The sequence below is a fragment of the Phyllostomus hastatus genome, unplaced genomic scaffold, assembly GCF_019186645.2.
Source record: "Phyllostomus hastatus isolate PE091 unplaced genomic scaffold, TTU_PhHast_1.1 phas_scaffold_78, whole genome shotgun sequence".
NCBI classification, from domain to species: Eukaryota; Metazoa; Chordata; class Mammalia; order Chiroptera; family Phyllostomidae; genus Phyllostomus; species Phyllostomus hastatus.
The window spans coordinates 103,789,959-103,816,789 of record NW_025334041.1 but is presented as its reverse complement, the minus strand read 5'-3'; the positions used below and the strand labels follow the sequence as shown (position 1 = coordinate 103,816,789).

Genomic DNA, 26,831 nt, shown 5'->3' with positions numbered 1-26,831 from the left:
GCCTGGCATTCAGTGAATGTTGAATGAATGTCAGTTGGATGGGATGTGGTGTGTGAGAGAGAAGAGTCAAAAATGCAGCCAAGGATTTCGGTCTGAACAAACCTGACTGAGAGAAAAGAGTGAGGGAGAAACAACTAGCTACCTAGTTGTAACTTAAGCCGAATACCTGGGAATCATCTCCTTTAATTCTTCTGCACATCTTACTGGTCTTACTGAGTCCTCCTGCCTTGGAAGTACCTCTCGATTCTAACTGCTGCTCACTTGATACCTTAAATCGAGCCCTGGCTACCTAATATTTGGACTGTTCTTTCTCGTACTCCAGGCCTCCCATCCCTTTTACCAGAGCATCTTTCTAAAGCTTAATCTCTGTAGAACCTGATGGAAGGCCTTCACACGGTTCCTCATTGCCTGCTGGGCATTGTCTGGCAGTGTTGTGTGCATGTAAGACACGTACAGCCGACCTTCTCTCCCTTTCTCTTTATTTTTCTCCATGCGTCCAGTATATTTCCTTCTACCTTTATGAAAGCTCTCAGTCCTGGCTGGTGTGGCTCAGTGGATTGAGCACCGGCCTGTGAACCAAAGGGTCGCAGGTTTGATTCCCAGTCAGGGCAATATGCCTGGGTTGCAGGCTGGGTCCCCATTAGGGGGTGCGTGAGGGGCAACCACACATTGATGTTTCTCTCCATCTCTTTCTCCCTCCCTTCCCCTCTCTAAAAATAAATAAAATCTTTAAAAAAACCCCAAAACTCTAAGACCTGTAGGTCAGGAAAAGTCTTACTTCTCCTGCATGATGGGCCTCTTTTTCTCTCAGAAACACTGTGAATCTTGGGATTGTTTCCCTCTCTGCTTTGGGGCTGAGAGTTGTGTCTCCCTCCAGCTGTGAGCTGCCAGAGCTCCCAAAACAGCCACCCCTGTTATCCTGCATGGCGTCCAGCCCCATAGACTCACAGGTAAGACTTGTGGACTGGTTGGCCCTTCTGAGAGGGTCAGTGCCCCTTGGGAGTTTTCCTGAGTCTGGAGGACAGGGCAGGGCTGTAAAGGGTACAGTTGGCTTCCTGGCAAAGTTGCTCCTTTTTAACTTACTTGGTCAGATTTTTGCTCTCTTGGCGGAATCCCTTCCCAAGGCATATAACCACCACCATTCATTAACCATTTACCATATGTCAGGCATGGGTAAGACTTGACATATTTTATTTAAACCTCTAATAACTGTTTCTCATGGTGCTGTTAATATCCCCATTTTACAGCTGGAAAACTAGGCTTTGAGAGGCTATGCAAGTTGTCCATGGTCATATAGCTAGTACATGTTGAACCAGGATTCAGCCAGGTTAATCTGATTCCAGAGCCTGGATTATTTTACTGTAGAACATGTTGCGTGGGTCACCGGCCAGCAGTGATCACGGAATGCTGTGGATGGCTCGTTGAAAAACACACGTGAGAAAAAACACATGCACAGAGACAGACTAGTTTCTGTGGGGAAGTAGGGACGAAATGGCCACCTCCCCTAGTGGGGAGGTGCTGATTTACCGTCCATACCTGCTTTTATTAGGCTCATTTTGCATAATAATTCAGGTAAAGTACAGTACTCATTATGTTACAGAACAGAACAAGGGGGGCCTGGAACGATATACTATTATTGAAAGAAGGCCCCGGGTCCGTTATGTCCGCCACCAGAGGAAAGACATCTCTCAATGCCAGAGATTCGTGAAAAGGAAAGGAAATGTTTATTTAATGCTATACAAACTTAAAGTAGTGACCTAATGTCTTTATCAAAAATCCCAAAGTCCCCCAAAACACCCACAAACACAGTCCTTCCTTCCTTCCCCCTTTGCCCAGTCCAGAGTACCATATCTCAGGGAAGAAAAACGAAGTCCATGGCTCAGACAGTCCTCTGGTTCTTAGTTAGTCCTCCTTCTCGACTGGGAGACCTCCCTGGGTTCCCGGCACCCTCTGCTGAGTCGCCGGGATCTCTGCTAAAACCAGGTGGTGGTTCCCCCTTCTAAAGCTGCCGGGGTCCCCGCTCTGTCCAGGCTTCGTGGTTCTCCCTTTCAGGGCTGCGGGAAGGGGAGAGTCCCCACTCTGCCAAAGCCGCGTGGTTCTCTCTCCTAAAGCAGCACGGTTCTCTCTGGGATGCAGGAGTCTCCACTCCATCAAAGCCGCGTGGTTCTCTCTCCTATGGCTGAGGGAAGGGAGACTCCCCACTCTGCCAAAGCCGTGTGGTTCTCTTTTCTCAGGGCTGCGGGAACGGGAGAGTCCCCACTCTGCCAAAGCCGCGTGGTTCTCCCTCTTCAAGCAGCATGGTTCTCTCTCCTCTCAGGGTTACGGGAGTCTTCAGTCTGCTAAAGCTGTGTAGCTCTCTCTCCAATGGCCGTGATCCTCTCTGCACCTCCACAGCCACATGGTTCTCTCCCTCAGGGCTGCACATGGCTCTCCTTCCTAAAGCAGCATGGTTCTCTTTCCTAAAGCACCACAGTTCTCTCTTTTTGATGGCCACCAAGTCTGGGTTTTAAATCCCCGCGGCCTGTCTTCCTCTGCAGCCTCATTTCCGACTCCTCCGACACTCGGCTTCACATGCCGGAACTCTTATCCTTCCAGCTTTACTGGGCTGCCATCTTGAGTCTGGGCAGGTGTGGCCCCATGTCCTGGAGCCAATCTTCTCCGAGCTCCCAGGCAGGCGCTGTAGCTTGGGGGGGTGGGATCTGCCCCAGTTACGTGTTGGTGGGGAAGTTACTTCCATTCCCCTGGCTCAGAGATGATCACAGCTATTTAACATATCCATGCAACCAGCCAAAGGCTATAGATATGTTAAATGACCATGCCAGAGGGTAGCTGCAAGGCTGTTGCTATGCAAAACAGCTCTCAATGGCCCTGCTCCATTTGTCCCTTCCACCAACCCACACCCTGGGTGGGGGGATGGAGACATCTTAAAATCTCCTGGACACCTTAAGTTCTGGACCCCATTTCAAATGCCTATTTGGGGTCCCCCCTCTTGGCTGCACCCTGTAACAATTAGGGGAAGTAAGGAACCATAGAAAGCAAAGAACCCTGCCGGTCTGTTTTGAGTTAGGGTCAAAGATCTGTAAGACTTTGAGGAACGAACTAACTTCCTCCTAAGACCCTTCTCATTCAACTGAGAGCATTCTAAACAAAGAAGGTTTCACAGTAATTTACATGTTCTTTCTTAGGCCCTGATCACCCTGGGGGAATCTGCCCTTTTCAGCACAGAGCTGCACCACCCTGTCATTGTTTCAGGCTTAGGTGGAGCAAGGGAACTAAGGCAACCAAGAGATAAGGAGATTTTCTCCCAGATGATGAGAACTCAGGCTATGTCAAAGCCGAGGAGCGAGGGTCCATCACCCACTTTTGCTGCAGCCCCCCAAGTCCTTCTTTTGGGGGGCCTCCCAAAGTGATTGTGCCTGTCTTAGGTCGTTCCTCCCTTGGGGAATCTTACCTGTCTTTGGCTAACCGACCAAGCTGTGGGGGGTTCAGTTATGAATAAAGCAGCAGAAGCAGCATTCCTGCCAGGGAGATAAGCTTTTGTCTCCTTGCTGGCTTACGGTTCCAAGGGCGTTCCCTTAGCCTTAGCCTTAGCCTAGGCGGGGGTTTCAGCTTCTGACACCAGTCAGGGTGGTTCCCAACAAGAACACAGGTGGCAAACCCAAGGCCCGTGGGCCAAATCCAGCCCTCTACCTTGTTTTATCTGGCCCAACACCTTGTTTCTATCCGGTGGCAGCCTGATCTCCTTGCCCCTAGTTAAGGAGTAGTTACATTTACACATTCCTAAAATAACATTTGGCCCTTTGAAGGCAACTGTGAGGCTGATGTGACCCCCAGTGAAAATGAGTTGGACACCCCTGCTGTACCTTTCAAGTTGGGGTATTCAGTTTTGTTCCTATAGGCTGTATATATAGTATTTGGAGGATGAAATATATTTAATTTCCCAGTAACTCCAGTATTTCATTCAACTCTCTCATTCCATGTCTTTATTAAGTACCCCTGATCTCTTCTTTCAGTCAGCTTCTGGTTAGCTTCTTGGGCTAGTAATGGCCTAGCACAGCATTAGCCTTTAGCATGCTTTTTTTCATTCCCCGATGTTTCATTTTTATTTATATATTAACTATTATATGAACCTTCCTAATTACTGAATTCTAAACTGAATGTATTTATGCCACAATGCTGCCCCTTCCTTACAGTCCTCTTTCTGTACAAACCTTATTGTTACTTCTCTTTTCTTTAAAGGACTTTTCTAACATACACAAAAGTAGAGAGATGAATGCAAACCCTTATCTCCCTACTGCTTGTTATGAACATTTGTCAATCTCATTTTATCTTGTTTCCATACTTCTTTTTTTCCTGGAGTGGTTTAAGGCAGTTCCCAGATATTGGCTGACTCTGCCTGTAAATACTTCAGTTATGCACAACTTTGTAAAAATGGTGAGCACTGACTTCTGACTCTGCCTTATCCATTTCATCATTCATTCAACAAGTATGTATGGAGTGCTGGCTGTGTGCTCCGTCCTAAGAAGACTGCGATGAGCAAAACACATGCTGGCTGCTTCGAGAGCGTTGAGCCCGCTAGTGAGACAACAAAATGATCACGGGAACACACCCTTACACACTGTCGTGCGTTGTCCATCCCGCCTGGGACTGTCTCAGAGCAGCAAGTGAGAGAGGATGCATGAAGGCTATAATTTTTAAAAATTAAATGCCTATATTTCAAGCTGTTCTAAAGTATTACAAAGAAAAATAAAACAAGGCAAACAAACCAACAAAAATAGTTCCCTGACCTCCACCTCCCTGCCCCCATTTCATGCTCCCCAGAGAGACCGCTTGCACTCACTGTTTCGGTGTCTGTCTCGCTCGTCGCAAACATCACGTTACTTGTGTTCTCCTGTTGGGCACTATCAGTTGACTTCACACTTGAAAGATGGGCAGTTGCCTGTGTTTCAACTATGCCCCACTCTGTACCACTCATATATACATATACACTTTCTCTTTTCCTGTCTTTAAACTAGTTACATCAACGTTTCAATTAGGTCCTTACTCGGTATATACTGTATTATTCAAGTGCTGTTCATAGCTGAGTCATATAATGTGCTATGGTTTTTTTCCCTTTCCTGTACAACTCTTTGTTTTTCCTTGGTGTTAATAGTTGCCTTTTTTACTTACTTACATTTTCTGTGTTACTTACTTACATTTTCTGTGTTACTTTGTTTCTAAATTCTCTCGCAGGTGTATAGCTCTCCTTTTAGTGTGGTCAGATTCAACTGAGTCTTCAGCCAATCTCATCTTCTTCGAGAAGTCTCTCCTGGAGCCCTTTGACCTGCTCCGGGCTGCTTTGGTTGCTCTAGGCCATCAGTGCCGCTGCTGTCCTGGAACTCCCTTCCTCATCATCCTGGGCATCATGTGTCTCCCACTCTTAAAATAACCCTCTCACATGGCCCTTCCAGTGACTGTGCTGTCCCCCTACTTGCCATGCAGCCCACCTCTCAAAGACTTGTCTGTTCTGTTTGATCCTCTGTGGCATGGAAAGGAAAAAGAAGAGATCATTCTCAGTCTAGGCACAGAGTAGGGAAAGTTGTTTGAAGTCCACGTAGGAATCAAAGGGGGGGGGGGAAGGACTTTCAAGTAATCATACACTGTTTCCTGGAGAAGATGGAATTTTCAGAACTTACTGAAATGGCATTTCCTACTTTTTCTTTTTTTATATACTACAGGCTTGTTAAAAGTTTGGGAATGAGGAAAAGTATCAAGAGCACACATCTCTTTGTAGAGATTCAACTATTAATATTTTTGTTCTTGCTTTTTTCATGTATATATAAAATACTTGTTTTTAATCAAAATTGAAATTTATAAGAAATTCCAAATGAGGAAAAAAAGTTCTGTAATAGGATGGGGGGTAATGCTTAGATGGCTGCACAACTCCAGGGGTCACTGTTACATTATGTTCTGTAACAGCACTGGGTGACCCTCCAGGCATAGTCTGTGAGGCTGTGATAAATAGCATGTGCCCTGTGATAGCATTATTAAACACCCCCCCCCCCCTTATCTTGTTACAAGCAACACCGCTCACTTTTCAAGGCTGATAAAATTGGGTTTTTCATTGCTTTTGGTAAGAAACTCACTCTATCAACTTCAACTAACATACTTTTTAACAACACGACCAGTTTCCCCAATTTATTATCCATTAAAACAACAAAACTCTGCATATTTCCAAACAAAAATGTTAGATAAAGGAAGTAAAATGAGGAACAAATTAGCCAAGAAAGTGACCGAAAAGTTGGAGCAAAAGGCTCTCTCCAAATAACATGAATTAAAGCCTTCTTTATCATTAAAATCCTCAAGAGAGAACAATGTGCAGTTAATCATTTTGTGTTTTGGAGCATTAACCCTGGAAGTTGCTCCCAGCTCTTGAAAGCCTTCAAACTGTGTAACGTTAGCATGTAAAGATAACAACTTGCTTGATGATGGCTAAGAAAGCCTCTGCCAGAGCCACACTGACAAGGACTAGTTTGTTCTGTGACAGAAGAAGAAACTTCTGTTCTTGGCTCAGGGCCATGTCCTCAGACACCATGGTGATAAATGGAAAGCTTGTCAGTAAGCCGTTGCCCATGCCTTAAATTTTTAAGCAGTTTAGTAATTAGCTCCAAATTAGGAAATTAACTGGCAGTCAGAGCTTTAGAGCAGGAAAACCCATTATAGCTCTTCCAAATCTTTGAAAGCAGTGGTTATGGAGCATTAGAATAACTGTTTTCATAAGGAGAGGATTATAAGAATTGACTCCTAGGTGAAAACATGGTGGAGGCTATTTTCTGCTTTGCTGGTGTAGGGGCCTCAAAAGGCAACTTCCCCACTTAGAACCTTTGCAGTTTGTTTTTTCAGGAGCTTTAATGATCTCTGAACTCAGCCCCACTTCTCCCTAAACAGCAGAGGAATAGCTAAGTGGTGACACCACAAAGGTCCAAAAATAGAATCAACACAGTTCAGCTAATTAGCAAAGAACAAACTATCAGTCACATCTTGCTCAGATGGTAAAGAATGTTCTCCCTCTCTTAAGCTTTCCCATATTTTAGGACACTTCTGTTGTGTGAAACTGTCAGCACATCTCATGTAGTCATTTCCATGTACGCCATTTCCCTAAGCAACTTCAGATGTGTGAGACAGGAGCCATGCCTTATATTTACTCCTCCACAGTGCCTAGTGGAATGTCTTGTACATAGTAGGTGTTCAATAAATACTAATTGGCTACATTTTAGGGAGCAGGCCAAGGGACCAGTAGCAATAGTCAGTGTAGCTCAAGCCACACCTAAGAGTGTCCCATTTCTAGGACAAAGGATAGCCTGTCGTGGGCCATTCTAAATTACGTGATCATCCCCTTAAATATCATTGGCTCCAGTTGGCATGCTCAGTGAAGATACAGGCTTTTTATTTATGTCTGGAAATTTCTACCTAAAGAATATTCAGTTTCCTTGTGGTAAAGGTTGTTTAAAACCAGTGTGTGCTTCAGATATTAGGCCAGAATGTTTCATGAACCTAAAATGGTGATTTTTTTTTCCTACTTTATTTTTACTTTTGTAAAAGCCATCCATACACTCTAATCTTTTTTTTTCAGTACAGCTTCCCAAAAGCCTTCACTTTCTTGAATGAATGTTGCAATATAGATAGAGACTTAATTGTTGTAAAGTGTTTAGAGAGGAATGTTCTTAAACAAGCCTTTAGGGCCAAGCTTGTCTTAACTCTGAAGTCCTCACTTTTCCCCGCCACATCCCCTTTCAAAGTGGGTATTTCTCCCTTCCAAGTTCTAACCAGACCCAACCCTGCTAAGCTTCTGAGATCAGCCAAGATCAGGCGCGTTCAGGGTAGTATGGCCATAGACCAAAATGGGCATTTCTGCAAACTGGTTTGAATTTCTAGTAATTGATCCCAACAGCTTCAGCTGCTTTCAGTTTTGAGGAATTCCACATTAATCTGCTGGGTCACATCTATAGACACTTTGGGAGCCCCTTGTTAAACAGTGTGGAAGTTCTAAATCATTTCTAAATTGGAGGAAAAGGCTGCCAGGAAAGGGACCTGTTAATACAAAGGAGAATGCTATCATCTGAAGGTGTACTTAGTGTAGAGCAAGGAAAAGAGCAGGGACTGGAGTAAAACAAGGTCATGGCTGACGATGGATGGCTGTGGTGGCTTAGCTAACTGAGGCTAAGCAGGCTGAGCAGTTTACCAGCAGATTTTGGTACAGAGGAACAGTGCCAGGAAAGGGTCCTTTGGAAATGCGTGATGGAGTTACGAGAAATAAATCTGCATTCATGAAAATAACAACCTTTGGGGCAGTGCTGAGTCATACAGAAGAGGTGGTGGTGTGGTGGGGGTGCTTCCCTTGCAAAAGATAAGTGGTTTTCGACCAATTATGTGGTCTATAGAAAATTATGGGCCTATTTGCTTTGTAGTAGTGTCAAACTTTACAGAAGATTTATTAACTAGGTGGACTACCTACTAATCAAGGCCATACTGCTCATACAAAGATGATAGAATTAAAAAGGTGCCCTCGTACTCTATTTAAATGCAATGAAAATTGCTATTTGTCAAGTGTATTGTTTCCTGTATGAGTCAGTCCTTTCTCCAGTTGTTACCTGTGGCATTTTCTGAGATGGGTTGGCCTCCCTAGGAGGCCCACTGGCTGGACACAGGATACAGGAGGTTGAATTTGGAGCTTCAACCAGAAGGCCTGGGGGCAAGGCACTTCTTTGTCTTCCTTCCTCTGCCTTACTCCTTGTTTTGCACCTCTCTCAGCTCCTTACAAGAAGCCTGACTTGCCAACGCCCCTTCCCTCTTGCACCTGTCTGGCTCCATAGAAGAGTCTCTGAAAAGTTACTAGTCAGTTGACTTTTGTCTTCTAGTCTCCCTCCTGCCCTTCCTCAACCGATGACCATCCCCAGGAAGGTAGCTGGAGGAAATGAGGAAGAGGCAGACCTGGTGCCTTTTACTGTTTGTTTAGGGGACCTCAGGGATAAACACAATTATTAATTTTATCTGAGAATAGAAGTGTTCTTTATGCTGTGTTTTGCCATGTATAATGCACACTTTTGCCCAAATTTTTGAGGGGAAATAAGGATGCACATTATATATGGGTAGTACTAATTCCAAGTATCTAAATATAAATTAAAAATTGAATTAAAAAATTTAAAAAGATTTTTTCCTGAAACTTTGGGCCAAAAATGGTGAGTATTACACATGGGAGCACATTATACATGGCAAAATACGGCAGGTCTTGGCTGTGCGCCTTCAGGCACTCCCGTGTCCTTTCAGAATGTTTCCTTCCTCACAGCCCTCGGCTCAGGTTCTTAACTCTGGGTGGAGGTTGAATAGGATATCGAGTATCTTTTCTGTCCCACCAAGGGACTCCAAAGCCAAAAATAAGACTATACCTGAAAGAGCATTTAAAAGAGAATCACACTGTTATGCAAACACACGGAAGTATTCAGTCAGAATTCCTTCATTTTCTTTCTACCAACGGGCACGTCCACTTCAGATGTTCACTAGCGCCTCCTTGGGCCGAAGCCCTCTCTTCCCAGACAGTGCATCTTTCAGGCTGTTAACACCAATATTCCCCAGTCACCATTCTGAGGCCACAAGGACTTACTGGTGCCTCCTGTATACCAGGCTCTGGGAGCGCAAAAGTGACTAGCACAACACTTGGGTCAAAATATCCCCTTGCTTAAAAACTTTCATGGATTTCCTTTGTTCTGCTTCATGTCGTCACACATTCCCATAGAAACATTTCCCGCCTCTCCTAAGGCTTCCAGTCTAGCCGGCCTCCAAAGCACCCCATGACCCAGGCGGGGCCCAGAATGCCCTCCTTTCTCCCTGAAGTCTGTTCAAGCCCCGTTCAGGCTTCCCATCCTGGGGCTGCGTGCCCTTCTAGGGTAAAAGGCAGGGGCAGATCTCTTCATTCTGACTCCTTACCCCTGAGGAGCCCCACTTTTGGAAGAGGCTGAGATGCCAAGTGCCCTGCCCGGAATCACCTGCCAGCAGGTGAAGCAGGGACTAAAAGCCACCCTCTAACCTCTCCTCAGAGGACTCCTCTTCTGCACTCGCAGACGACAGGCGTCAGTAAACCTTTACCTCCCGCCCCTGGCACGCAGCCAGGCCCTTCACCAAGCCGTCCTGCATCCGCCTCCTCCTCCTGAGTACTGGTTCTCCCAGGAAGGTGAGGGTTCATCTTTACGTCCATCCTACCCTACAACCAGGGCTCATCCCACTTCTGAAAGAAAAAAAAAAAACAACACCACCCAGAATCTTTAAAAAGAATTCTTTAGTTCTCATCACAAGACAAAACAAAATCATCCAAATAAAAAGAAATCTCGAAGCCAAGTGGAAAAAACGGCCACAAAGTTCCCCCATCCACCCCATCATGTCACCACCCAGGGGTGACGACTAGGTCCCAGGGAGCGGAGTCTGCAGACCTGACGAGGGTCCCTGCCGCCTGCTTCTCGAAGGCCTGTAAAGGTAACGCCCACCGCACCCCTTACCCCTCTCTTTTGCTGGAGGGAGCACCCTCTCCCCTCTTGGGGGCTGAGACTCAAGGGAAGGAAGGGAATGGAGAATCAGTTTTGATCAGAATCAGAAACTTTGGGGATTCCAAGGTAGGGAAGGAGTGAGGAGAAAAGGGGGAACCTGGCAAAGGAAGGAGCAGGTGGGGGGTGGACTGCAGCGTCTCCAAGTTGCAGCCATCCCTCCCCTCCCCTCCCCTCAGCTCCCCTCCCGCTCCCCTCCCCTCCCCCTCCCCCTCCCCTCCCCCTCCCCTCCCCCTCCAGTAGGCTCCCGGCCCTCCCCTCCTTCCCCTCCCCCTCTGCCCCCTCCGCCCCCTCCTCCTCCGCCCCCTTCTCCGCCTCTCTCCCTCTTCCTCCCACCCTTCCTACTCGTGTGGACGTCTGCTGGAGTCGGAGCCCCAGTGGCGCTGTGGGTGAGTGACCAGCCCTGGGGGACAGGCGGGGAGGCACAGGGAGCCCCCTTTCCAGGGTAGGGAAAGTTTGCGGGTGGGGAGTGTGGGCGCCCCAGGACTCGGGCATCCCGGGGCTGGGCTGGAGTACCATGCCCCGGCCCCCCAATGCCGCGCGCCCTCGCTGCTTCGGAGCTGCCAGGGCCCGCGGGGTGGCCCCGACGGGGCTTCCCCTCCGCACCTCAGCTCCGGGGCTGCTGCGACCTGGGTCCAGCTCTAAACAGAAAGAAAACTCAGAGAGCGGAGCAAAGAATCCAGACTCGGTTCTGAGGGCGGGGCTGGGGGCTCGTGCGGACCATGCGCCCGTCCCGGCCTTCCAGTCCTGGGCCACCAGCCTCTGCGCCTCATCCTCTCTTCTCTCTTGGGGGCTCCGAGACTTTCCCCTCCTTTCCCCGGGCTCCTGTTTTCTGTGCTGCAGCTGCCCCATCCCTCCTTTCCATGGGAGGCTCCTGTCCCCCAGGCTCCCGCCACAACCGGTGTCCCAGCCCCGTGTCCTCTGCAGTGGCAGAAGGCGATGACCCAGGTCAAGGGGCTACAGCCAGAAGACGTTTCCTGCAGGAATGACCGACCGGCACTGGGATTTGGTGTTGGGTCCCGTGGACCCACAAACTGTACCTTTTGAGTCCAAGAGGAAATTAAATTCTGTGTAGTCCATTTTAGGATTTTACTATTGGTTGAGCATCTTTTTAGAAACCTCTTCAACTCTGCTTTTTTTTCTCCTCTTTAACTCTGCATAATAATGGTATTTCATGTAATTACCCTTTCTAATTCTGAAAAAAAAAAAGGAACACAAGAAAAAAATAATAAAGAAGAGAAGAAAGCTAAACAGAATGCTTGCTGCGCAGAAGCATTCTTTGGAAAGTGAAGACTTATTCCGCACTGAACCGTTTCAGTGGGAGACGGGAGTGCCGTGTAGCCTGTTCTCAGACTGCCCCAGCAGACCGGTATGGCTTCCTGGAGGCCAGAAGTTTTAATTGGCCTGACAGAAACCGCAGTGTTCGTTGGCAGTCCTCACCCTGGCACATTCCCTCTGCATTTCTCTCCCTTCCTGCTTCTCTCCACCTCTCTCCCAACTCCCCCACTCCCCCTTCCTCATAAACAGGAGTTGTGAAAATAAGGCAGTGGGATAGGCTAAAAAGAGCAGGACCACAAAGAAAAAACAGCCTCACTTCTTTTACTCCTGAGGCTGTTGCTTCAACTTGACTCTGATTGGGTGGAAGAATGTTTAGTTCATTGTGTGGTTTTATGTCAGTTCTCATTAAGGTTGAATCAGTGTTTCCATGACAGGCCTCGTTCTCCTGGTGCTTAGAAGGAGCTTGTTAATTCCCAGATGGGTCTGGACAGGTCACGCCTGGAATCTGGAGATATTTTGGAGGGGGGCAGGATTGATCTGGATTGATATTGCTGCCCCTGGCCCCCCCCACCCCCATGGAGCAGCAGGGGGCAGCCAGAGCTGGAGCTTGCTTCCACATGAACTAGGAGGGAAAAGCTTTCCTAAGGAGTGGGCTGTGTGAGCAGGATTCTAGGGGGTATTACACTTTTTGTTTTTAGGGAGTATGCACTTCTGAAGAACTTTAGCCAGCCTTTCCCATTTCTATACAAACAATTAGTGTGATTGTAACATATGTGCTAACTAGATCAGGTTCTGACCGACCCATCAGAACAGGTCAAGATGTTGAACTATTTGGAAATAAAGATTTTTTGTAAAATGAATTTCATTGGAAATAAACTCCTTTATTTTGAAAGGGACATAATTAATTTTTCTCTGCTGATTCAGTTTGACCGTTCCCCATTTGTACGATTAGTAAAGTTTTACTGTAGTCTCCAAGTGTGATTGATAAAGGAAGTGTTGTGACGTCCTTCCAAAAAAAAAGCCCTTAAATTTTGAACTTGTTTGGCCCTGTTACTTAGGAAAACAATGCGCTCAGATAAAAATCTTCAGTCTCTTCCTCTTCCTGAGAATTTTTAATAGTGTATTTAATGCCCCAGAAATCAACCTTATGCTTTTTGGAGAGAACTCGCCTTCTGCCTGGTTCAGCTTTTGTACCAACACTTTATGGAATCTTGTTAAACTGGGTGGTTTGCCATCAGTCACAGTTTGCTGTGCAGTCACAGGTAGGCTGCTCTGGACGCTGCGGGTGTAATGAGTGCTGGCAATGTGTCTCTTACCTAAGGAGCAGGTGTTCTGGACGGTGAGATGAAGGCTGCATCCCCAGTGAGCCAAATGGAAAGCAGCCAGTGATCATCGGGCGGGGTCAGATGAGTTGTAAATACGTGAAGTGTGGGGCCTGCAGGGAGGAAGGAGGGCAGGGGTCATTAAGAAGTAGAATAACCCAAAGGAAAAGGATGTGGCCTTTTCACATCATATTGTACAAGCATACCAAATTATACAGGACATGCTTAGGGTATGGTGTTAAATGTGAAAAGCAGATTATGAAATAGAAAGCACTGTAATTTTACTCTTTAAAAATACATTCAACAATATTGGAATTATATGCATTGAAATGAATGGTGGAATTATAGATGCTTTTGATTTTTTTGTGCTTGCCTGTATTTCTCAGCTTTTTTTTACAATAGTAATAGTTGAGATTTATTGAGTACAAAACACATGGATATGGTATTTCATTTATAAACTTTTTGAGATACGTACCATTATTATTAGTCTCATGTTACAAGATTCAGAAACTAGAATCAGAGGGATAATTCTCTAAGTCTGTACAGCCACTACGTGCTGTCTGAATTCAGGTCAGTCTCCAAAGTCTGTGTGTCTCAATCCTACTGTCTGTGGTTTCCCTGCACGTGTATTATCATTTTACTTATAAAAAAATAGAAAAAGGGCCCTGGCTGGTGTGGCTCAGTGGATTGAGTGCCGGCCTACAAATCAAGGGGTCACTAGTTCTATTCCCAGTCAGGGCACATGCCTGGGTTGCAGGCCAGGTCCCCCATAGGGGGTACGTGAGAGGCAACCACACATTGATGTTGCTCTCCCTCTCTTTCTCCCTCCCTCCCCCTCTCTAGAAAATAAATAAATAAATAAATAAATAAAATCTTTTTAAAAAATAGAAAAAGGGAGGGGAGAATATTTTCTGCTTTAATAACTGGTATTTTAATTAACTATAAAATGCCTCCCATCTCTCCCATCTCCCACTGCCACTTCTTTTTTTCTTTGTCACTTCTCCTTGGAAGTCCTTGGGAATTGCTCCAGACTTAGCCAGAGGTAAGTCACCTTCCCTTGGGAGCCAACTGCACCGAAAAGTATCCAGCATTTCTTGGAGGCTTCCCAGCCAGCCTGTAGTTTGAGGAACCCCATGGGATTCTGGAGCAGTCCTGGTAGAAGGCAGAATTTTCAAGCAGATCAGACAAATTATGCCTTCAGAGCTCTGCCAATATGGGCTTACAAAGTTCTTGGCATTGTCAGGGGAGCGTGACGGGTAGGAAGACCCAGGGAGAGCTCCCAGGCTCCCATTTACCTGCATGTTATGTGGACTGTCAGGGTAGGCAGGTCAAGGATTTACCACAGAACAAGGAGAAAGGAAAGTTAATTGCTTCTTGATGCTTATTACTGTGAAATTACAATAATAAACTACTTTGTTAGAAGACTGGCTACTTGGGTGATCCCATGCATTGGCAAGATGAACTGTTTTAATGGAGGTGGAAATAGTTAGTGCGAGTGATTCTGGGGGTAGTCCTGGGGAGGAGATGCCCACATCCTATACCACTGCAAGCCTGCACGGGCAGCCAGGCCCCCAGAGGTCACCTTATCCATCCTCTTCCAGAAATCCATCTGAATATCCCAGAAGGTTGGGCTTTTCTATGACCCGTGGCCATCCAAATACGCCTTCAGAGGGAGGATTTATTTTTCCATTCTACAAGGAAGTGATATCTGGAAGGATGATAATGTAAATCACCTCCTTGTTGAAAAAAAATTGTAAAAGTCAAAGACTTGTTTCCCAAATAATCACACTCGGACTAGTGCCCCGGATCTTGTAGACATTTAACCACATCAGAAATGTCTTTCTGGTCAGTGTCAAGAGAAGTTCTTGTGAGCAACTTGTTTGTTTTGTTGTGTGGATGATGTGATTCCTTTAGTTGACATTTCTCCTTTCTTATTTTGCCACAAGGTATCACAGAGTCAACTCAGTAGCCCACTTTGGCATAGGTATAGCACTCTATTTTTCAATAACTAATAACACTGTTATACACCTTTTATTTCCTACCTATACTTGTCCTTGAGCCCCAATTTTCTCACCTGCTTTACATTGTTTTGTTTTATTCAATGCATTTTGGGGGCTCCTCCTCTGACACGGCACTCCTTCCTTCTGAGTTCATTTTTCTTCTTGCCAACATACATTAGAAGTTCTTTCATTAAAGGTATGTGGTAAACTTTAAAGTATATTTCTTGCAATGTCTCTATTTTGCACTTACAAATGAGAGTTTGACTGAGTGTAGAATTCTGGACTCAGTTATTTTCTCCATATTGCTACTCCTGAGTATCAGGTAACTCTGGTCAAGTTACCTAATGTCTCAGTCTCCTGGTCTATAAAATAGACCATAGTACCCACTTCTGGGATAATTATGAAGAGTTACTGTGTACAGAATATTAGAATAGTGCCTACTATTTAAGGAAGCACACGATAATTGTTAACTATGATGATTACTTTTCTATTTTTTCAGAATTTCTTGGCTTTTTTGGGTTTTACTAGCTCATCTAAGTGTTAGTTTGTCAGGTTACATGCATGTGTGCACACACACACAAACCTTTTGGGAATGTTATTAAAATTGCTTTCAATTTATATTACAGGAGGACTGACACCTTTCCAATATTGGGTCTTGTTTTATTCAGGTGAGTGACTGGTGATTTCCCCTATAAATATCGTATACAACTTTTGCTGTATTTATTTCTTATAGATTTTGTTGCTATTTTACATGATGTCTTTTTTTCTTATATTTTCAAATTTACTGGCTCATAGAGACATTTGCTGATTTTTGAATTTTGATCTTTTATATCCAGCGTCCCAGCTGACTTCCCTTATTAGATGGATCTTAGAATTTATATGTAGCTATTCTTGAATTTTCTAAGTAGATAATCACAAAACAATAATTTGTCTTTTTTTTTCTGTTCCTTTTTACTCATATCTTTTTCTTCTATTATTGCATTGGATAGATCCTCCAGCACAATGCTCAGTAACAACAGTGGGCATCCTTATCTCCTTACTGCCTTTAACAAATGCTCTTAAAGTTTCTCCATGAAGTTTACTTAAAGTTTTGGTATATATGCTTTATTAAATTAAGGGCTTTTCCTGTATTAACATTATTTAGCAAGTTAAAAATTTTATCATGACGAATGTTGGTTTTATGTAATGCCTTAATGTTTTTATGTGAATTAGATGATGATATATTTTTCTTCTTTATGTTAAAATGTGATAAATAATGTGAGTATATTTACCTATGTGGAGATATACTTGCATATATATGCATATACATATACATTCTTTTATTTTATGGGATATATTGGGTTGGACAAAAAGTTGGTTGCATTTGTTTTTTTCTGTAAGATGGCTCTAGTAGCACTTAGTTGTCTTTAACTTCATTCAAAACAATTTTGTTAATTGTATTGTGACAGTATGCATTAAAAAAACAAAATGGTGAATTTTTGTGTAGCTACTTTAATATTGAAGATGGAAGAAAATATGCAACATTTTCAGCATATTATGCTTTATTATCTCAAGAATGATAAAAATACAACTGAAATGCAGTGTATGGAGAAGGTGCTGTGACTGATGTAATGTGTCAAAAGTGGTTTGCAAAGTTTCATGCTGGAGGTTTCTTGCTGGACGATGCTCCATGGTTGGGTAGACCAGTTGAAGTTGGTAGTGTCGAATTGAGACATTAATTGAGAACAGTCAATGTTCTGCCACACAGGGAATAATTGACATACTCAAAGTATCCAAATCAATAAAGTTATTGGTGAAAATGAAAAAAAAGTGTCTTTTATTTTATGGAAAAGACTAAATGGACTTTATGGCCAACCCAATAATTTGCTAGTACTTTATTTAGGAGTTTTGCAAATGTTCCTAAGTGAAACAATTGGTTTATAATTTTCTCTTAAAAATATTATTTTTATATTATTTGGTGTCAAGTTTATATTAACCTCATTAAAGAAGTTGGGTAGTTTTTCCTGTTTCATGAATATTTTTCTTAAAACACTTTGTAAGAGATAGACTATCTGTTCCTTAAAAATTTGGTACTATTTATTGTAAAATCATCTGAACTGCTTATAAAGGCTATGTGTGTTAGGTTTTTGATCATTCAATTTTATTAACAGTTACTGATGAATTTGGGTTTCTGTTCTCAGTGCAGAAGAGTTCTGAATGTCCAAAACAACTGCTCCCGTCCCCACATGCTGTCCTTCAGATTCTCTGTAGTACATTAACACCTCCTCATGACCAGCCAGTGTCCTGACTCACATTCGTGTTGAAAAGAAAAACCTCTGTGGAGAAGTTCCTATTCCCTTTGGTCATGGAGACCATATTTCCTCTCTGCTTGCGTGTGTGTCTACATGTGTTCCTAACTGTGCAGAGAGGTTTATGTTCAACACGTGATCCTTTACTTGTGGCTGACAACATCTCTGGGAATGTTGATTCATATCAGCAAAGCCTGTTTATAATATATAAAGAAATCTACAGACATATACCTGTCCCATATCCTCCCAACAAACCCCATTCTTTTAAGGAAACCAGACTAGGAATCATCCTTGGCCTTCTCCTCTGGCCCTCACATCAGCCCTATGTGATAATGGAAAAGAAGTGGACTTTGGAGTCTGGCACGTCTGGGTTTGAATCCAAGTTTTGCCGCTAACTAGATGTGTGGCTATCTTAGTGTTTTTGGGCTGCTATAAGAAAGTACCACAGACTGGGTAGCTTATAAACAACAAACGTTAATTTTTCACAGTTCTGGGACTGGAAGTCCAAGATGAGAGTACTGGCGCGGTTCTGGTAAGGACACTTCTTACAGATGGCCATCTTCTCTCTGTGTGCTCATGTGGTGGAAGGGGTGAGTGAGTGGCCTCCTCTTATACAGGCACTAATCCCATTCATGAGGGCTCACTCCCAGGACCTAATCACTTCCCCTTGGGGGGTTAGGATTTCAACATGTATTTTGGGGGGGACACAGACAGTCAGAGAATAGCAGTGGCCTTGGGCAAGTTACTTCACATCTCTGAGGCTAAGTTTTCTTCTCTATAAAATAGTAATAATAAAACCTATCCCCCCAAATTGTTTTGAAGATTAAGTGAGATAACAAGAAATAATATGGACCAAATGCTTGGCATATGTTAATGCTTACAAATGTTAGTTTCCTTCCATCATCTCCCCTGCCCTGCTCTTTCTTTCAAACTAGGATTGTGCTTCAGACAGACTTCTAGGAAGAGGCCATGGGTGTACCTCCTAATATTTTATATTTCCTTTGTAATCAATTTAGATTTCTCTTGGGTGAATTTTCTCAAAGCTTTGGACTGACATTTTGGTTTTCTATCTATACCACTTCTTAGTAGCTCTCCTAGGCTGTTAATCAAACTGTTGTATAGAATAACTATGTTGTTACTTAAGAACTATGCTCCTTTTAATCAGAAATATCTCTTTGCTTTATTTGTTGGTGCTCCTTCCTTTAAGAAGATAAAAACTCTTTATTTTTGAAGACAATATGTTCAATGCGAAGACCCCAGAGCGAATATAAGGAGTAAATAACAGAACTACTGGGACTAGGTGTTCCCAGGAGGGACCATGAAGTCCCTGAGCAATTGAGGGGTAGACAGGGTAGGGGACTGACAAGGAACAGTCATGATGCCTCATTGGGTAGAAGAGCTGAAAGTATTCCTTGAGGACTTCCCAACACCTAAAATCTGCCTATTTTATAATAATTTGTCTGGATTCTATGGAATCTGCACTTAGCCCAGAGCTTTTTGCAAGTGTCTTATCAGAAATGGTAACAAAAGCTATCACTGTGTTTACATGGAGGAAAAGAGCATCATGAAAACAAAATGTAATTGGAATTATGGATGTACCTCCATATAAATATCTGTGGCTCAGAGCACAAGAATAACTTTTCCATTAGAGAGCTAAGCCAAGAGTTTCATGGAATCTGCACTGAGAATCTAATTTAAAACAGCCGTGGCCCAGAAATTCAGAGACGGGGCTGTCACATTGGCCTCTGTTCATCCCTTTGAACGTTTTTTTCTAGCTCATGGTAACTCATATTCAAGGCCAGTTTGGAGGGCCTAGAAGATGGTAATTGATACTACAAACCTTGCTTTTGTTGGCCTCAGCTTAGTGTTAATACAAACGTAGAGAAATTGTTTTAATTGTATGTCTTTACGACCGAGAGCCTCCCCTAATGCAGCTGCAAGCCTGTTGCTCGTTTGTGGCTTGAAGCAGAACCTCATAAATTTTGTGAAAATTGCCCGTTCCTCTGCTGGTCCTGGATTCAGTGAAAGGTGCCTCGCTGGGGTCATTCGAAGTAGCAAGCTGGCAGTCAGGTGCTCTTGATTTTCAGACCACTCATCTTGGGGGAAAAAGATCGGGCTTTCCTGGGAACTGGGGGATAATGTCAGAATCCTCCAGTTCTTGGAAGGCTCAGACTTGCCTAGATGAGCATATTTCCCCCTTAAGGAAAGAGAATATTTTAGCCTTCTGACCTCATCCTCTGTATCAGTCGTTTGATTGTAAACTCCCAGTAGGAACGGCTCTGTAGCACATGTGATGGGATTTACCCAGCTTTAAACAGCCCTCACTGGTTGGGATCTACCTCCTCCCCACCCACACGTTTCCCCTCTCCCACCAGATGTTCCTTCTTAGCTGTTTGCACACACCCTTCCACGCGTGCGCGCAGGCTTTGGCCAGTCATGGTTGGGACCCCTGCTGCAAACTCCACTGCTCGTGGCCTGGTCTGGCCAGGGGGCGTGTCTTTCATTGATCCTCATAAGAGCACTGTGTGGACTACCCCAACTGAGACAGGTGCTTGCTCCCTTGCTGGTTTCCTAGTCTGTCTGCTTTTAAACCTCCATTCCTGGGGAAAACTGGTGTCTTTACCTCCTTCTGTCCTGGAACTTTGGTTTGTCTTGCTTCTGAATTGTTGCTTTGCTTGGACTTGACTTATCCGTGCTTCTGGACCCTGACCTTACTTTGTTGAGGGCTCATCCTCCCCCATTCCCTTTTGATACAAGGGCTCATGCATTCAGCCACCACCTACCGAATGGCTGCCCTGTTTGAGGTTCCTACACATCACCATTGGTCACGATGCCACAGCTAACATCACTCTTGTGCCATCACGTGACTGTGGAAAATAATGAAGGTGATGTTGTTCTGCAATGTTTTGAAGAAATTGTCTTGTGCCATGAGAGATGTGCATGAAAAACAATCTCTTCTCCTCTTATATTTCAGACTTTAAAACTAAGTGTGTGTGGGCAGGAACAACCAGGTTCAATCCTGGTTTCTTTGTGCCTCTGGCCTCACCACGTTCCAGTTCATCCCCCACTGTCAGAGCTTTCCTTCAAAAATCCCTATCTGATCCTATATACTCTCTCTCTAAATTCTTTCATTGAATCCTGTTGCCTTTGGGATACAGTCTGACTCCTTAACATAATACAGAAGGGCTTCTGTACCTCACTCATCTATTTGCCTCTTCCATCTCCTGGCTCCAGCCACACCCTCTGCCTGCAGCGTCAGGCTCTCTCCTGCCTCCTTGTCTTTGCACATGCGCCTACCTCCACTCTGATCAATTCACATTGACCTTCGAGAGGCAGCTCAGAAGCCCACTCTTCCTGAGGTCCTTTCAGACCACCAGGACCAGCAGTTTTATTCCCCCCTACCACAATTGTGGATGCTGCCACCATCACTGTCGCCCATCTTAATTAAGGATCCGGCTTATTAATGAAGTGCCACAATACCCCACATTTGGTTTTATCACATTAACATGACATATGGGAATTGTCCCTGCTAGACAGGATGCCCGGGGTAATGGACTGTGCCTGCTCTGCACTTGTACCAGAGTGAGGCAGACCGTTCAGGGTGTTCAGTTATCACTGTTGGGTGAATGTTTGCATGCTGAAAGAATTAATTAGTTGACACACACCAAGATGTAGATTCCTATGGGCTCACTTTAAATCTTTCTGAGAGTATTTATTTACAAAGCACATTGTAGGTGCTTAGTGAATGTCTGTTGAGTCAGAGAAAGAATAAGTTGCACAAACATACAAACTATGGAAAATTTACTCCAAAATGTCTTAAAAAGAGAGCCACCATGTAGCCCCGCTTCCTCTCCCCACCCCCGTTTCCTCTTAACTACCCGTAGAAAGAATGTGGACTGGAAAATCAAAGGTTATAGAGTTCATGTTCATTCTCTCGGCTGTGTTTCCCTGAGTGAATCATTCTACCTCTTTGTACCTCCTTTTCCTCATCTGTCATATGAGGTGTTAGAAAAGGTATTTAATGCCTGTTGAATAGTCTAGATTCCATTTTTATTAGATGGCCTCAAGTCAGACGACCAGCTGTTTTCCATTAAGTGGCACGCATGTGGGACTCATTTTCAGCCCATCCCGGAGCACGTTCATGACAAGCCCTCCAGCACTGGGCAGAGCTGCAAAGCTGAGACCAACAGATGGACCAGAGTTTTCCCAAACCGTGGCAGGAGGCCAAGACCTAGCTGGAACGCAAACACGGGGTAAGATGCCCCGAGCCAGGCAGGAGCAGCAGTCAGTGTCCCATGTCAGTCCGAGGTCAGAGTTGGCCAGAGATGCCCAGGAAAGGAGCATGCAGGGGAGCTGGACAGCGTGCTTTCAGGGGTGTGCTGAAATGGGTCCCCCTCCCAGGAGAGTCTTGGGAGAACCTGGTGTAAGTCATCAAGACCAGCTTCAGTTGTCTGAAGGAGGACAGGTAGGTGAAAAGGTGTTCAGTCTTAGTCTGTGTCCCCCCAGAGCATAGATGGAAACCAGGAAGAAGTTAATGTGGGGTAAATAGGAAGGTGAAGAGTTTAATCCTGTCCAAATGATAATGAGATGAACTTGCTCATGAAGTAATGCGGTCTCCACTACTGGAAGTGTTTACTCAGCAGCCGGATAATCCCTCAGCAGGAAGGCATCAGGGTCCCTCAGTTGGGGAGGTTGGACTCGATGATGGTTAAAGTTTTCTTCTGATTCTAGGTCCTCCCCAAATCTTATTTAAGGAAACACTTTCAGACTCTAGAGCCCTTCTTCAGCACAACCTGCTGTCCTGGTGACCAGCCTTTTTGTTACTGGACTAAAGTGGTCCTTTCACCCATGCACATCAAAGTCCAGTCAAAAACAAACAGGAGTTTGCAGCAAAGAAAGTAGAGGTTTATTAGTTAAGGAAACGGCACTGGGCCTGGAGTCTCAGGTAAACTTGTACTGAAAGACCTGGCTCCCTAATGGCTTCTAGGGGATGGGTTACGTGGGGGGAAAATGATGAATCTTGGTGGTTAAAGGAGTCGGGGTCGTGGGCTCTACTGATCAGTTGGGGCCGGGTAGGGAGTAGTTGATCACTCTGTCCAGTCTGGAGGTCAGCCGTGGAGTCCTTCTGTTTCCTGAGGGCGTGGTTCTGCTTTCGTGGGCCTGGGGCTGAAACACAGCTGGAGTCAAGGAGTCAACAGACCTGAGGTTTTGTTCTTAAGACAGTTTGATGCTGACCAGAATCTGGTGTCCAAAGGGCTTAATAATTAAGGAAGGGCATGGACAGACTGAAAGGAGAAAGGGTCATGTTAAATAACGTTTCTAAGCCCTGGCTGGCATAGCTCAGTGGATTGAGCACGGGCTACTAACCAAAGTATCGCAGGTTTGATTCCTGGGTTGCAGGCCATGGCCCCCAGCAACCACACATTGATGTTTCTCTCTCTTTTTTTCTCCCTCCCTTCCCTCTCTAAAAATAAATAAATACAATCTTAAAAAAATAACGTTTCTGCACAGCGACACTTTGGGAACTCTTTGAATGTTTCCCTTAAAGTGGAGCACCCTGAATTGGACCTCATAGGCCAGGATGTGGCCTGGCCAGGGCCTCTCTAGGGACATTACACAATTTTTACAGATAGCGGACCTATTAATTCCTCATCTAATTTGCTCTGAGCTGAGCTGTAAAAGCAAACAGCAGCGAGTCTGGGTTCCTCTGGTATGTGCACCTGCCACCTCAAGAGATGGACAGAGCCTATTTCCTTTTATCTGGTTTTCTCCACTGCAGTTGAACTTCTGATGCCTTTGCGGTAAATCTTCTAATCTAGACTGTGCCTTTCAGGCTTGGGCGACATTTTCTGTACTGGGAACTTCCGTGGCATTCCATCCTTGCCTTCTCAAGAGCGTCGCATTTCACCCCAAATGCTCTCTCTGTCTTATTTGTTTCTTTTCCCCTTTCATTTTTCTTGCTCATCTCTTCTTTCTCAACTCTTCATGCTCACTGACTACATTCCTACTTGTTTTTTCTTTTCAGTGGTTCTCTTTTCAAATTCTTTGCTTTCCTGGTATCCTGGTGAATAGGAATGCGGGTGGCTTGTCAGCTCCATTGTGTTTATGAAGAAAAATGCCCAGAGGTTAAGTGATGCGCTTAATTTACTGGCAGAGCCAAGGTTTCCTGACTTCTCTCCCAGCCCCATCCTGGAGATCACATGCATGTGCTCGGAACACTGGTGTCAGGGAGATCACCAAGCTTTTCTCTGTGTGCGGGGTCATTGGACCCTGAAAGAATTTACCCAGGGGCCATATGAGGTCTCTGGAGATCTTAGTCTGAAATCACACTGAAGTAAATAGGAGTGACTGAGAGCAAAGGAATTTATGGAGTGCTTACCATTTTTCAAAGAAACTTTGGAGTCCATCACTTTATATGATGTTCCCTGGAGCTGTTTGAGGTGGAAGAACCCATGTGAGCCTCATTTTGCAGGTGAAGTTCATGTATGGAGGAGGCCCCGAGCAGACATACTAGCTCTTGGTCCATAAATCTTCCATTTGGCCTGTGCTTCAGGAAAACCAGGAAAGAGGAATGGTTGTTTCCACCTGGTGTCAAAGAAAATGCAGACCAACATTCTGGGCTTGGCAGTTGGCCTAAGGAGCAGTCTCATGCCATGTTTGAACGTGGGAGCCTGTCCTCTGGGCCAGGGGACAGAGGGGCGGGTTCTGACCCTGGGAGTCAGGCCAGCTCCCAGCGGTAGCTGGAATATAAGGCCAGATGGGACGGAAGTATGCAGGCTTGGTGAGTTGGTTGTTGAGACATGAGCGAGCTGGTTTCAGCCTCCTTGGGGGAGAGGTGGCATTCTAAGATCTAGTAGATATACTAGTTGGGGATTCTGAAGTGTGGAGAGGGACAGTTGTTCTAATGTGAGTCTTGTTATAATCTCAGGTTATGCATCCATTCATTCAACAAATATCAGTATAAATCAATCTCTAAGATATTTATAGGTTTTCTTATGAGGACCCTCATATATGTGTGTATAACTCTATATTTCTATCTCTATATGATATCACATATATTTATTCTTACTAATGTACATAATCAGTGGGAATACAAAGTATTTTCCTCTGTTTATGGATTAGGAAACCAAGGATAATTGGTTTGCTCAAAGTCCCACAGTTACTTTGAAGCTGAGCCAAGTTCCAAATCTATGTTTTCTGAGTTCTTTTACTGGTGTTTCTAACTGCTTCCTATATAGTAAGCAGTTCCTAACGGTTAAGGTATGTGCTTTGAAGAGAAACAGAGGAAAACTCCTTTGGAGTTACTACTTAACTCAAGGCACTTTATCTTTAGGGCCTGGAAAACCTAAATGAGAGTTGAAATACAACTTGAACGCCTTTCGTTAAAATCCCAGTGGGTGTTTGTGTGGTTGGCATTCATTCTTTAAGTCAACCAGGAACAAGTCCTCTTCATAGATTTGGAATTAATGTCTGTGCTCTGTTGCATCCTGACTAGTGTGGGGGGCTCCCTAGTTATGTGGCCAAGTGGAGGGGAGCAGCAGGAAGAATGGGTTGGGTTTCCTTGGTAATGTGGTTATGGGTTAGAGGGATGGGTCATAGGACAACCAGCCTGGGTCCTCCTGCAGTGGAGGAAGGTTGCTGTCCCAAAGCACCCAGGGCTCAACTGTATGACTCAGCTCACAGCTCAAGTTCTCTGTCTTACATCCCACGGCTTGTACTGTGACCCTGGGCCGATCGCCTCTAAACCCTGCCTGTGCCCCTATAATGGGCTCATGAGGCTCTGTCACCCTGAGCCCTGGGAATTGGGTCCAACAAGCTGAGCAAGGCTGGTCCCCAACAGGCTTCATCCTGTTGGCTTAGCCTGATGCCTGGCACACCCTTCCGAATGGGACTTCCTCACCTCCAGGCGAGGCCTGTGCTGGGCTGCCTGAGTCCAGGTGGGTGCTTCGAGATAGATTCTGAGCTCCCTTGGAATCCTGGGCTTGGCCATGAGTTTTTCCCCATCAGACTATTCTGCTATTGCTGCCACTGCCTCCTTTTCTTTCCAGCCAGAAGCAGCTGCTCTGCCATGCTTCCCTTGGCACAGTTTTTGTCCTACAAGGAGCCTGTAAGAAACTCTGGGATGAGTCAGAACCTGGCTTCAGTGTCAGGTCCATTTTTCACTCATTCATTGAGCACTTTTTAGGCCTGTGAGCTTGTACCAGGGCAGGACACCCAGGTGTGAATAAGATCCTGCCAGTCCTTGTCCTGGGGTTGCTCCCAGCCTAGAATGTAGACCCCAGAAGGCACCCAGCCTGGTGTCAGAAGTGCTATTGGGACCTGCAGCCTGGATCACTGGCCAGTGTCCTGCTCAGGGTTAATGCCGTGGCGCTCTGTGTTTCTGCCAGACTCACCAGGTCCCGACGTCTGCCTTGGGTGCCGTGCTCTGCTGTCTCAGGGCCACATTGCCCACTGCTCCACTTACACCTTGCTGTACATCAGCATCTCCAGTTACAGAGGTTTTCATCCATGGGCGCTTGAAGAAACAGAATATGGTATACATGTACAGTGGAACATTTCAGCCTTAAAAAGGAAGGAAATTCTGGCACAGGCTTCTGCATGGATAAACCTTGTTGACATGATGTGACTTGTTCACATCATTAAGTGAAATAAGCCAGTCCCAAAGGTTCGAATATCAAATGATTCCACTTATTGGTGGTAGTTAGAGGAGTCAGATTCATAGAAACACAGAGTAGGATGATGGTTGCACAATAATGTGAATGTACTTAATGCCACTGACCTGTGCACTTAAAAATGGTTAAGAGGGTAAATTTTATCTTTAAGTATATTTTACCACATGCCCAAAAATATAGAAGCTTAAAACCACAACTTCATATTATCTTTGCTGGTTCTGTGGTTTGACTGGTCTCAGCCGGGTGGTTCTTGCTCAGGGTCTCTCATGTCGTGTTAGTCAGATGGTGGCTGGAGTCAGAGTCACTGAAAGCTCAATTGGCTGATGTCCAAGTTGGTGGCCCTGGGTGGCTTTTCCATGTGGCTTCTTTGTCCAGACTGGCTTTCTTCTTTGGTGGTTCAGGGCTCTAACAAGCGGGAAATGGCAGCTTCTAGGTCAGTTCAGGCCTATGCCCAGAATTGTCACAGAATCCCTTCTGCCACACTGTAGCCATCAGAGCAGTGACAGATCCACCCAGATTCAAGGGGAGGAGAAATGGAGCCCCTCTCTCAATGGAGGAGGGACAAGGTGACATTTCAGAAAATGTCTGAAGCATGATTGCAGGGGTCCTAAAGAGTTTGAGTGGGAAAGTCTTCAGGGAAGCACATATTTCTCTGCAGACCCTTTTTAGGAGAAATCATCCTATGTTGTTTGAGTTT

The 26,831-nt window shown here is 45.0% G+C and overlaps 1 protein-coding gene across 3 annotated transcripts in view; it reads left to right on the top strand.

Annotated features, from left to right (window-relative positions):
* Window positions 1-10,907: 10,907 nt before the first annotated feature.
* Window positions 10,908-26,831, top strand: part of STON1 (stonin 1) — a 47,828-nt gene continuing 31,904 nt past the window's right edge. Inside the window, exons 1-3 of one of the 3 annotated variants that reach the window (XM_045828385.1) lie at window positions 10,908-10,963; window positions 15,801-15,842; window positions 17,951-17,994. The gene's annotated coding sequence lies outside the window, so the exon portion shown is untranslated. Of the gene's footprint in view, window positions 10,964-15,800; window positions 15,843-17,950; window positions 17,995-21,624; window positions 21,716-26,831 lie in introns of those variants that run through there. The other 2 variants (XM_045828384.1, XM_045828386.1) reach the window with 2 other exon arrangements.